General features: G+C 38.6%; 1 long non-coding RNA gene across 1 annotated transcript in view; it reads left to right on the forward strand.

The window, feature by feature from the left end:
* The window catches only part of LOC149241410 (uncharacterized), a 196648-nt gene extending 189481 nt beyond the window's left edge, over positions 1 to 7167 (forward strand). The window contains exon 3 of the long non-coding RNA XR_016246576.1: positions 6845 to 7167. This is a non-coding gene — a long non-coding RNA (uncharacterized LOC149241410). The remainder of the gene's footprint in view (positions 1 to 6844) is intronic.
* Positions 7168 to 14122: the final 6955 nt, after the last annotated feature.

Below are 14122 nucleotides of genomic sequence, written 5' to 3' on the forward strand. Positions count from 1 at the left end.
TTCTTAAATTATTTTAGTGTTAAATGTGATGACTATGACTGCTTATGATCAATTTCAAAAACACCCACATATCCATCACCCTTGTCATATTCCTAATTCCCATCATTTCCCAACACTCTAGCCTATCCCCATACTCCTACGATTTTTAAATCCTCTATTATACCACCCTCCCAGCCTTGTTATTAACTCCTTATCGGCCATCAAACTTTACTATCGATCCAACATCTACCTATTCGGCCAAGTACCAATGAACAAGGGACAGGTGGTGAACTATTGGAAAGCCAAATGTTACACGGTTTCATTCATTGTTTTTGAATTGGCTAAGTTATAACATGATCGTTCGACCAAGTCGACTCATGCAAACAACTATCCGTTATTATACTCCAGTACTCCATACATGCTTACGGCGTTCTCATGATGGTACTCATACAACCCAGTACAACTACTCCTCTGTCATTGAAATATGAATACGCTCTGTTATTATTATAGTGAATTGGGTCAAGTCGGTTGTTAAAATTCCATTTCATTCTCAGTTGTAAAAAGGGCATTCCATACTAGCAATTCAAGTTTGTGATTTCAAAAACAAAGGCCGAGAACAGCAAGTGCTACGAAAGGAAAGCACAATAATTGGGCTCACAAGTTTCCACCTCCGCCATAATTCAAGGACAGTCATCCGGTCACTGCTTAAGCCATTGAAGGAGCTGATCTCGAAGAACAGAGGGCGCCACCAGGTCAGTTGTGTGGAGCGAAAAGCAAAGGTAACAAACGAAAATACACTTGTTAAATTAGTACACATAAACGAAGAGGGTTAGAGTAGGAGTTTCTCTGTCAAAATGACTAATAGAGTAGAGCCAAACACATTTGATAGTTCTCAGTACCACGATGACTGTATTGCAATTTTAAGAGAAAAACAATGGCTACCCTTCTTGGAGAAGTTTAATGGGAGCAATGAGGAAGTAACTAAACAGTTTTCTTTTACATTTAATGGGGAGAAAGCATTGATAGGCAATTTCTCATTTAGGATCTCAGAAGACACCATAGCACAATCCTTGGGGATCAGCCCAAAAGGAGAAAAATACTTCAAAACAAAACAATTTAAAGAAAAATCATGGACCCAATTCATGTCCAGGTCAAGGGTTTCATTTGTTAACTGGAAGAAGGGTGTCCCTAGGAGCTGGCTGATGCATCCATGGGACGAAATAGTGTATATCATTCAAAAATTTGTTACGTGTGAGGGTCGTTACAACATAGTCTATTTATACCACATCAAACTCCTGTTACATTTAAAAGGGCAGTGCACCATTAGTTTACCATATTTCCTCTTGCAGACCTTGACCAAGATGTCAAAAACTATCCAAAAGCAAAAGGGTAATGAAGATAAAAGTTTATGTCATTTTCGGTTAATTAAAATTCTAATTGAATTTGAAGTGCAGAAGAGGGGAAAAACATGGAAGGAATTTCTGGCTGCCAATCAAATCAAAGATGGAGAGGATGAGCAAGAACAACAAGAGCACTCAGGATTTATGCTTGACATTGATGAAGAGATCCCTGTGCACAAATCAAGCAATGTCCCTCCACCCAGTAGTAGTGTGAGGACGAGAAAGATGAGACAAGAGGCTGCCCAGAAAATGGAGCAAGATAAAATTTTCACTACAAATATAAGAAGATCCAGGAGAGCACAAAAGACCCAGCCACAAGAAGATCAACCAGAATCAAATGCACATGCACCGATGGACATCGAGAGCAGTGCTCACTCACAGCCTGGACCAGAAGCCGAAATGGAGGTTGAGAGCAACAATAGGCAAGGAAAAGAGTCACCACCTGCAATCAAGAAACAAAGGAGGTTGGAAAAGCAAATTGAAAAGTTAAAAGAAGAACTGATGGAGGCCAACATGCTGGAGAAAGTCATTAAGAGGGAGAACGAAATGTTGAGAACTCAGAGTAAGGAGACTCAACAGAAAAATGAGAAGCTGAAGGAGCAAATCAAAGAACTCGAGGCTGAACAAACCGACATTTGCAAGTGGGCAACCAAATGGTATACCCAAAAGAAAGCCCTCAAGGAGAAATACAGGAGTTTGAAACATGAGCTCCACATTTAGAAAGATGCCCAAGCTAAGAAGAACATAAATGCATTGTTAAAAGCAGCAGAGGTACAGGCAGGAACAGAGTATAGAGGCAGCACATCAGGATTAGCATGAGGACATGCTAAGTCATTGAGCTTGGGGGAGATGTTGGTACCATTCCATTACCATCTTTTTCTTCTAGAAACACCATCATTTGTCTACCTTTTTCCTCCATAGACCCCTTATATCCCTCGAAATTGATTAATTAATAGCATTATAGTTGTTAATTTGCATTAAAGTTAATTTATGAATTTTTATGTTAGAAATTAGGAATTTTCAATAAAAAGATTACAGGAAGTCATAACATCCTGTAAATGGTTTATCATCTGACACGTGGCATGACAGGAAAGCCAAAGCAATGGATAAGAACGAAACCTGGAATGTACATGCATGGTGAAAAATCGATTCTACAACAAATCAAAAGCTCCTGGTTATGCGGTCAACGCTGGTCAAACCCCAGCCTTTTGATTACAAAGATAGTAAAAGCCATGGTTTCCCAAACCGGTTTCGTTTTGTTTTTTTGGAAATCGGTTTAGATTAGAAATGACCAAAAATCATTCCATTGTAAAAGTAGAAACATATGCTTAATGAATGTACATTCAATTCAGATAGGGACAGACAGATAAAGACTGCGTATTATTTTGTTTTCAAGAACAGTTACGATTATTATCTCTGTGCATCGTTTGAGAACAGAACTCTTGTATGTGATTGCAATCTTCAACACTTAAATATAGTCACGGTTTTACTCCAGCAGTGTTTATGCGTTAATACTCTCGTTGCTTGAGTTTACTTCAGTGTACCATTGAAACGTGGACGAGCCCTGCGTGGATTGGTCTACTGTTAATTTCATTTCCTTAGCAGTTTTTTGAATTTGAATAGAACACATAGTGTTTAGTGTTATTTCCATGTTTATGACTTTGTCGATTTGATTAGAAATTCTCACAAATGGTATTTATGGTGATAGCTTGAAGATTTTATCGTTAGATCATTGAACCATATCTTGTAAGAGATTTGATCCATCATTATATTTTAAAGCATCTCCATAGACTCTGTTTTCATGCATTTAAACTTTAGTGTGCTTTTGATTTTTCATGAATGCTTAAGTGTTAACTAGACAGAGCTTTTGTGCATAACATCCTTGTAAGAGGATTAAAATCTTAGTCTAGCAATACGTTGTATCCTTAGGACAGTTAGATAAGTTAGGTGATCTGAGTGTTAAGGTGAGAGGAAACATATCTTAACTTTCTGTAAAGGAGTATTGTAGCCTATCACAATAAACACTTAGTTAGGAATCCTTTATGTCTATAGACTTTAGACACATGCCTCGAAGTTTACTTACCCTGGTTGATAATAAATCTAGTCTAATCTAGCACCCTAGATTGGCCACTACACACATATTTGGTTGGAGTTTTTGTTGGGGTTTGAGGAATATTCTGGGTTAGGAATATTACATAGTCACGACAGTTGTCAAAGAGGCTAAGAAACACTAGGAGTCCAAAACCTAGAAAAGAAATCTAGGAAAATCCACCTAGAAATGCCTTAATTAAGTTAATTAATCAATAATTAAATTTTTCCTAAGTCTAACTTAGGGAAAATGATTAATTAACAACAATTAATTGAGGAAGGTGAGATTTCTCTAGAAACTCACACAGATCGACTAGGAAATGATCTCAGCCATTGATTAAGTTTTAATCTTGGTCGTTGGAGTCCCAACTGGAGATTATAAGAAGAGATCGATGGGTAGATGGAGGAATACACTTGGAGAGCAAGTTTCCTTGGGCAGTTCGATTTTATAGAGAGCAACATTTTGCTGGAAGAGTTCAAGCCAGAGAGGGGACGCAAAGACAAAGAGGGGCAGAGATAGTGAGTCCGAAGGAAGTCTTCCAATTCCGGATAGTAGCTTGCAAAGAGGCAGAGATAGCCACAAAGAGATTGCGCAAGGGATGCCGTAGCCTCTAGAGGGAAATTTGATTCAGCTGGAGGAAGGGTTGTTTCAGGTGCTAGTGGTCGAAAGAAATTCCAGAGGGCCAAGCCAGAGGCTTCCAAACTAGTAGCAGTCAGTTAGTAGCTGATTCGAGGCAACTCCGAGCCAACAAATTTTAGGCCTTCGCAGAGGCAGTTGGAGAGCCAGTTCGATTGGCTTGATTGAGCCAAGATTGCTATTGGGGATGAGGAAAATTCCTCACAAAATTTTTGGCAGCATTTTTTCTGTAGGAGTGCCAGTTTTTGGCATCCAATTGTACTCTAAATTTTCTGACTACTGCTTAATAATAAAAACCCTCAATGGCCGCAACAGGTTTTCCCACATTGGGTTTTTTCCAGGGACTTCTGTCCAAAAACAACGACACTATATTTTTGTGTGCTAGTATTTTCTTAGTTTCCAGTTTATCTTCCGTGGTATTTATTTTTGTGACAATTGCAATTGTAAAATATTTGTTGTTTGTTGTAACAAATAAACTGCAAAATTAATTTATAGTTAGAAGAATAATTTCCAGTTGCTGCAATAGTTAAAAATTTCAGATGGTATTAGAGAATATTTGACCGACGAGAAGCTCAAAGGCAGAGAACGGAAAATTCGTTGTTCCGAGGGAGCAACAGAACGAATTTTCTGGGGCTATGCAGTCCCTAGCCAGGTAGTGTGAATTGTTGGGCAAGGGTTCGATTTTCCTGTTGCAGTTGCAGGAAAATTTGATTTGTCCATAATAGTGATTCCAACAGGCAAATGGAGCAGCAGTTGAGTATTTTCGCTAAGCAAATTTTCTTGTCTGGGCACAAAAAGGTTTTGCAGTAGTTTGCTAGAGTAGAATTAGCACCGGGTGGAAGAGAAAGTGCACACATAGAGGGATTTTTTCTTAGAGAGTTTCCTGTTCTAGGAAATTCACAATTTCCAGTTGTAGAGGCAGAACCAACTAGCAGGACTACGCATTTCCAGAAGCAAGTGAGAATTGCAAAGCAGGTAGCCATGCAAGAGAGGAGGATATTCTTGTTTATTTTCGTAGTTTTTGAGTTTAGCAGATTTTGCAGCTTTTCAGAGATGATTGTACAAGATTGCCAGAGGACGTGTGAGTTAGCCAAAATGCAGATCTAGGTAGCAGATCGACTTCTAGTTGCCAGAGGAAGCGCGAGTTGTCTAGTGCGAGTTGCAAAGTGATGAAGGGTCCCAACCAGGGACTAGGATTGAAAGGAGATAGTGGGGCACGAGATCCAGGAGGAGGAGGAGTATGTGACTCTAGTGTGCTAGTTGGGCAGAGTTCAACACAATCGTAACAAGAAGATCAATTATGAGATCCATATTTGTTACAGCAAGACCATCACCCTCGCTAAAGGGGGCCATAGTATCATAGTAGCAAGTTTAGTGTCAGCAGGTTCAGTCAATTATTTAGATGACTATTGCATAGCTAGTTGCAATTAGTGCTCGAGAGATAGTTGCAGACTAGTTGTAGTGACACAGGCAGTGCGAATTGCCCAATTATAAGATGTAGGTGCAGTTCCAACCAGTAGATATTTCCATCGCAGAGCTATGCAGTCCAGTTTTCAATACAGGAGGGCAGTGCAAGTTGCCAAGAGGGAGTAGAGAGATTTCTTTTAGGGTGATCGAGACTTAGAGGGAGTCTAGCTTCAGAGGGAGCAACCCTATGGAAGCTAGTACTTCTGGATCTAGGAAGATCAGACTCATTATTGCAGTAGTTGCAGCAACAATGAAGAAGCATCAACAACAGTATGAGTAGATCAGAGTTTGCCATGTATGTAGCAATACCTCAAAGAGAGAGGTGGCGCAATATGGAGCTATAGTTCTAGAGTTGCGCAGATTTGGGTTGGATCCCTTCAGGCAAGCATCAAATGGTGTTTCCTCATGGATCAGTACCTTGCTACAACGACCCACAGTATTCAGCAGTAAGAGGATTAGTGTCAGTTGGTGCAGACAGTTCTAGAGTGACAGTTGCAGACTAATTGCAGTCATATGCTAAGGAGCACAGAGTAGTGTTGACAGCAGAGCAGGAGGCTCAGTAGCAGAGTCGATAAACACTATAGATATCTCAGTAGATAATGTAGAGGATAGTAGCAGTCAGATGCTGAGGAGACAATTGTAGCACAGAGACACAAATGATTTAGTATTTTGGATGCTTCTCAGTTGCAGTAGTAGCAACAACAGTTGAGAGGGACTTGCACTACAGATGCAGAGTTGGCAGCAATACAGATTGTACAATAGTGTCAATAGCAACACAGATGCAGCATTAGAGTTGCGCAGTGGTTGGCCTAGTTACCAGAAATGAAACGGGAGCCCGTGTTTCCAAAAAAAAATGTGTAAAAAATGGAACGGCACGAGAAACGTTGTTTCGTACGAGCGTTTTCGTTTCTCAGTCCATGAAACGAGTTTCTCCAGAAACCGATGGTGTCTCTACCGAAATGAATGGTTTCTCTTCAATTGATTCCATTTTTAACTCTGGTGTTTGTTGTTCGACCTCTCAATTAGAAATCTGATTATAATACTTTGGTCTTGCTTTTATCATTGGCTGTAATTGTATAGGATAGAGGTTTTTCCCTTGGCTGTCCATCTACATCTGGTGTCTGTGATCTTTGTGTTATTGTTTTGGTAATTGCTTGATCAGCTAAAAATAAAAGAACATAAGAAAATATAATATTATCACAAGTAATTATCAACATAAAGAAAATATTTCTGCCTTTCTGATTTTCTAACACCCATTTATTGGGTTGTGCAGGCTAATGGGGAAGATGGATATGGATTAGGAATTGCTCTAGGTGATTGTTAGCCTATGAATTCAGCCATGAGAAGAGAAATTAAAGCCAGCCACAGGAAGAGTGTGTTCCTTGTAGCTTCATAGCCTCAGCTTGAGGGTGGTCTCTGTTGCAAAAAGAAATGGTTGAATTAATAACCTATAGTTGGGTGGAACATCCATCATTTGTAGCCAGTTCGTGAACAATTTCAGACAGAAGTGTTTTGAATTGTATTTGTCAGTTATGATAAATTTAATATTGAATTGTTATGGTTATGTCATGGTTAAATTAATTTCTAGCTTGTTCATCTGACTGCTGTGTTAGCTTACATTTATGAATTATGGTTTCATGAATAATGGAATGACTACATATTAGGTCGCATAAATGTATAGTGTCATGCCTGCTAATAGGAATTAGTTAATAACACAATAGCTAGTTCAGTTTCTTAGTGAATTGGTTCAAATTTTGGTGGTTACTAGAAGTACCCTATATCGTCAGTGTATAGAATGTGTCGTGTATGTTACAATTGTGGATTCAACAATGGATGTACATAAAAACTTGGGGATGCAGCCTTGGATGCTTATTGCATAATGTGCATTAACAACCTAATTAGAGATGGACAGTACCTTGAAAACTATAAGAAAACAGAAGCCTAAAATCAGCAATGATGGGCTTGGATAAAAAACAACTTTAACATAATGAAATCAATAATTGAAGACTCATCCTCCAGCCAATACAACAACAGGAAAGACCAAATAATAAAATGTAAGCAAAGTAAAGATGGAGGACAATAGATACATTTTGAAAGATGTTGTTATGGTTTAAGGGTTGAGCTTCTTGTCATGCTTTTTGATCTGTAATGAAGGCGGCTACCACATAGAAAAGCTTTGGGTCTTTCTTCAAAACTCAGTCTGTAAATTCTGATGCACATGTTTACAGGTTATAAATACATTACAACATTTTATGCCAGAAAGAGATTTGACCACGGTTTCAGGATGGTAATCTCTTCTATCTTCATTTTAACAATAAATTAAACATTTCACTTTATGGAAAGATCTACGTGATCCTCAACCTCACAAGAAAAAAAATAACTATTTTGATCTGTATATAACTTGATATAGAAACAGCTTTATAGAATCCCCTTAAATTCTTGTTTCATATTTTTTTTTAAATGCTTGTCACTCGACATTAAAAAGCAAGATAACTAAATCAGATGTTACAAATTATATCAGATCTGATAATGTTCAATAACATCTCTGCTTACTTTTCTATTATTTTGTATGCATACATTATAACCATGGAATTTACAGATAACTTGTCTGTCGGCTATATCTACGTTTTGGGCATTTGAATTAATAGAACATTGATCTCTAAGGCCAAGCTAGCAGAAGATGATGAAACTATTGTAATCTTTTGTCTTGAAACTCCTAAACCTCAGTTACTGCTGGAGACGACCAACTATTCTTCCTAATCAACAAAGGTTTTTTATATAGAATTTCCAAATAATAAAAATCGATAATGTCTATATGATAAGTACAACATCAAGAATCTCACCTCAAATTCTAGTCATATCACTGAATATGGTCCTAAACCACATTTACAATGCCTTGGGTTTAGGAAGAGGAGTGCGGCGGTACAGGAAATCATGATGTTTGGATTTTCAAATAGTTTGCTTTTGTGCACTTCAAGCATTAGATTCAACTAAAGTTTAATAAGGACTTTATTTGTCTTTTAGCTTTTAACTCTTGTAGATCATGTTATGAAGTCTTCTGTAGAGAACCAGTTTTAATATCATAACTGATAGCACACATTATTATGATGTTCTGCATTGGATTTTGTAGTGAGACGCGTTCAATTGTCATTGGATGTATTTATTCATGTTTGGATAGGGCTTTATTTATTGCAGTGTTCCATGGGAATGCGTCCCCCAGTCTCACGCCCCTATCCTGGCGGTAGTCTTTCAACCGCACATAGGCAAGTGCGGCAGCGCTACACACTTTCTTTTCACCAATACTTGTGAGTACGGAATACGCCTAACTCTTCAACACTTAGTTTATTTTCTTCCAATTCTACTTAGTGTTATAACGCAGCAGAAATAAACATTCATACATTCATCATTATCATCATATCATCATATATGCACAGCAGAAATACACATTTATTCTATGGGAGGGGCAACTCCCCAATATAGAGTTTGCCTGTATTAGTAATAATAGTTCAATATTTTACAAGTATACAATATACAAATTTGCAGCTAAGTCGTGCAACCACATCTGCACACTTAGGAAATTATTCACCTTGCTTGGAAACCTCAAATTTCCCTTTGGCAAAGTCCCACAAGTCACCTCCTGCAACTTGCCTCAACGTGCACTTCGGTCACCAAGCGTGTCGAGTTGCCCACCAGGTCGGGTCACCCATCGAGTCGGGTATACTCCAGCTTATTCTTTTCAGGATCCCGTCGTGAGACTGCTTCTGTAGCCACTACAACTCCTAGAATTTGCATCACTCCAACGGATGGTTCTTCTTTCTTCTTCTTCGCATCGGCCTGTGCTACTGTCGCCACTTTCGGTCTTGAAGGACAATTCTTCACCGTGTGGGGTTCTTCACATATCCAACACTTCAGAGGCTTCTTCGTCTTCGACTTGTCATTCAATCTCGAAGGCTCTTCCTTTGTAGACTTCTCCTTTGGTTTATCAGACTTCTTCTTTCTCTCTTCGGTCCCTTCGTCATAATGTTCTACCAAGCGATCAACTGCAGCAAATGCTTCTTCTAGTGTCTTGATCTTCTGCCTCTTCACCTCATTGCGTGCCCAAGGTTTCAATCCTATAATGAAATTGAACACCTTTTCCTTTTCTACCATATCAAGTAGTTCCAAGATCGCACTCGAGAATTCCCATTGATACGCCTGTAGACTTCATGTTTCCTCCATGTACTTAATCTTCGTCCTTGCACCCCAAGTCTCATCTTGTGGGCTAAAATGAGTTTGTAAAGTCTTCTTTATATCGCCCCAAGTAGAGATCTCATCAGCATCACCACTGGCAATCTAATCCATCTTCTTTCTCCACCACATCTTAGCATCCTTCGTCAAGAATTGAGCAACTACTTTGACTTTAGCTTCATCATCAGGTAAGTCCAAGTGCTCCAAGTATTGCTCCATATCCCATAAGAAATTGCCAAGAGCTTTAACACTCCTCATCCCATCATAAGATTCAGGTTCCTTGACTTTCACATGGGCAACTCCTTCGATAGGTCCTTGCCCAACTGCTTTCTTCAAAACAACTATCTCATTTCGAGCATTGTCAAGTGTTTTCTGCAACTTCATGATTTCCTCCAAACCTTGGTCTTTTGTAGCTCCTATGTCCTTGACTTCTTTCTCTGTTTGCGTATACAACCATTCTGTATACTTGTATCAGATTTTGAGGTCTTCATGCTCTTCCTTCAATTTCATGAACTTCTCTTGAAATTCAACATTCTTGGCCTCTAGTGAAGCCACCCTCGAAGCACATTCCTCCATCTTGTCCAATACCTTATCCATGAAAATTGTCCCAACATCCCTGCTAGATTCACCTATCATAACTTGAGGTTCTTCCGCTTGATCAACCATCAGCTTTGCTTGTGATCTTGTAAAGACCATGCACTTCTTTGTTGTTCAACTTCGACCCTTCACTGGCCCCTATCGAACTTCTTCAACTTCAATCAAAACTTGACTCATCCTAAATCAAACTCGGTTTTATGTGATGAGTTGTGCAGACTCGTTTTTATGCGACAAGTTGTGCAGACTCGGTTATATGTGATGAGTTGTGTGAAGGCAAGCTTATTTTTATTCGACGGTGGACGACATCGATTAAATGCGACAAACGGTCAACTCAGGCAAACGCGCCGGGTGACCCACATTGGGTGACCAGTTGGGCGTGCGCCTCCACAGCGTGTCAACGCAGTGGGCGAATCAACATGAGGGGCGAAAAACCGCAAAGGCAAATTCGGCTAAGTGTTGGGCAGATGGGCAGCCATGGAGAGTTTATAGGAGGTCGACATGATGGTTGGGCCAACATGATAAAGTGGAGCGACATGGTGAAGGAGAGGTTAGCTTGGAGGAGGGCTGAGCCCCTCACACATGTGGGCGCCCATATATATAAGAGTGGGAGACTTGAGGAAGAGCAATCAATCCAACTCAAGCATGTGAGCTTCCAAGGAAGGCGTTCAGCGAACAAGCAAGAGGATAAAGGAAAGGGCGAAGGCAGTAGGCGGGCAAGGGCAGGGTCGATGAAGCATAAAAATTGATAGCTTGTAGACTTTAAAGTAAAAATACACGAGGTATTTAAAATAATAATTTATTAATATATATAAATGTACAAGTGATGAATGTTATAATGAGGACCCTGCTTTTATACCTCAGCAGGTGACTTTTCATAATTAGGCATGTCTTTTAGACAAAGAAATGCCTTTTCACTTAACTTAATGACTATTTAACCTAATCAATATTTGATTGTTTAATATTTACATTTATTTTATTTATTTACTTGTTATGAATTATATTCATAACATAGCCCCTTCCCTCAAAGGCTATGTCCTCAAAGTTGTATTGCTAACAATTTCTTCATCTTTGTGTTTGTCATCTTAGCATATGTAATTTGCTGGACACTGTCTGAATCTCGGTTTATCAATTAATTTTTATTTTTATTTTATTATTATTATTATTATTTTTTTAATAATATATATATATATATATATATATATATATATATATATATTATTTTTTTAAATATATATATATATATATTTTATATATTTTTTTATAATAAATATTTTTTTTAATAATATTTTTTTAATTAAATAATTTAATTATATAATTTTAATTAATTAAATTATATGAATTTAATTTGATTTATTATATAGAACTTGGTCTTATTTCAACCTGACGTCGAGCCCAACAAATTAACTGAGCCCATCAATTTAACGGACCATGCATATGCATCTAACCCTCTAACTGCAGACACACATATCACCAACCTGGTGGCACTTAACCAACGCTCAACGAAAACCCAATTATACATGACCAATCGGTGTATCGAAATGTCACGGGATTAATCGATGGTGACCGAAATTAAAAGGCACGACTTTTCAACTAATCCGCCCACCACAATTTACGCTGCATGCACAGGTCAAGGGTCTGTCCGGTGTGGGTTTTTTTCTGCAGCACAGTTGACGCTGACGGGCTCGACAGACCATGCAGCAGAGATAGCGAGAACACTTGTCGTCGCTTCGCAACATGGCCATGCACCGTTGTGCCTTCGACTGTCCGCGTGGTGAGCGGTGAATTGGTAGCTGAGATCAGGGTCTCCACCGGAAGCTCCTTTGACGATATCACTGACGATCCCTGCGGCAGTTTCTTTCACACCAGGATTATCTGCGACGTTTATGAAGGAAAGAGACATACAACTCTTCCATGTCTGCGTAAAGAAGCAGTAACGTAGGCAAGGATCTATGGCACTAGCTATAAGCAAACATGGTTTCCTGTTGGGAGGGGCTTCAGTCAACTTTCTAGTTATAAATTTTGTTGAAGAGAATAGGGCGTTCCATTCCTGACACACAAACTGAAATCTGCATACATCTTCAAGAGGCAACCATTTCAAGATTTCCACTTCCAAACTGGCGGGCAAACATTTCTCCACCTGCTCAACACATGCTTCGTTCTTGTCCATTTTCATCTTCAATATGATGTCTGCTTCAGGTCATGGCAGTGGAGACCCAACATTCTGGGTCATGTCACCAACAACATCCCTGTTACTCAAAAGCATCCAAAGTCTTCTGCTTTCCTTATCACCAAAATTTGAACATGGTGCAGACATCAAATTTCCTTTTCTACTTACAACATGTGGCATTGCTTGGCAGAGTTCAGTGACTGACCTAAACCCAGCGAATAGAATATCCTTTCCAAATATTTTATCGTAGATATTCCGAAAAGCAGATTCACTTTGACCTCCTAGCACAAAAAGAGGATGGATCAAAACTATACATACTCTATATTGTATTCTAGCACGAAATTGTGGTACTAGATCTAAATATTGTTGAAACTCTTCATGCAAGGAATCCCGGCTCAAACTCTGGATCTCATTCAAGAAGATACTTTCAATGTCCTTGTCATGATTAGCATCCTCTAGAGAGCATGTGGGACCAATAATTGCACATCCCCTTGTCATGAAGCTGCTGCTTTCATCTTCCACGTCGTTGTCCACATCACTCGTTACATGATCAAGATTAATGCTACCCACATCACTATCCTCATCACTGTCACAGTCGTCACTGTACTCATGACAATCTCCACCTAAGACAGAACTTTTAGACTTCTCATCTCCAGTTTTCATTATCATCCCAATTAAACCCTCAAATGGATTTCTTTCATACTCTACATCATAGGTACTTAGGAGTGTTGGCCTTACACCTACTAAAAAACCCTTAATGTTTGGAAACTGTGGTTGTTGATCACTTAGTGTAGCTGAACCATTTGTTATATTTGCCATGAAGGTGTAACCCCTGTAACCAAGGTCTTGAGGTAATGAAAGATCAGAATTACAAATCTTCATCCAATTTAATGGTTGACATGAACTTCTTGGAGGGAGAAACTTTTTAATTGCACTTTTAAAATTCATGGCTTGTAGAGGTCTTTTTTGTGAAATTGGAAACATTGACCTTCTTACTAAAGGCGACCTTGCTGGTTGCTGCTGAAAAGCATCATTACAGTTATCTTTACCATTATAATCTTGAAGATCATCTTCATTCTTATCATAATCTGAAATTGACATAACCTCTTTCTGATCTTCTGCAGAATGTAGTGATTCTTCATCAAAAGTATTACCCTCTTCTTTTTTTTCATATTCCCAATTGGATTCAGATTTTGAGTGGTCTTTTTCTTTAGTTTTCATATAACTACTTTGACTATCCTTCTCATCACAACCGTTGTTGAGATTATCTTCATGTGGATCTTTATCTTGATCTATATCATTTTCATCCATATCAAGAACAACTTTATCAGAATCATCATCTTGATCTATATAATCTTTATCAACATCATTTGCATCTGGATCATCATCCTGATTTATATCATTCTCATCCACATCAAGATCAACTTCATCTGGATTTTCAACATTATAATCTTCTTGATCTATATCAGCTTCATTGGAATCATTATCTTGATCTAGATCATCCTCATTCACATCAAGATCAACTTTATTTGAATCCTCATCTAGATCATTTTCCTTATT

This window comes from Pinus tabuliformis, chromosome 8 (assembly GCF_031772625.1).
Source record: "Pinus tabuliformis cultivar Carrire ecotype Pingquan chromosome 8, CPIR1, whole genome shotgun sequence".
In the NCBI taxonomy this organism is placed as follows: domain Eukaryota; kingdom Viridiplantae; phylum Streptophyta; class Pinopsida; order Pinales; family Pinaceae; genus Pinus; species Pinus tabuliformis.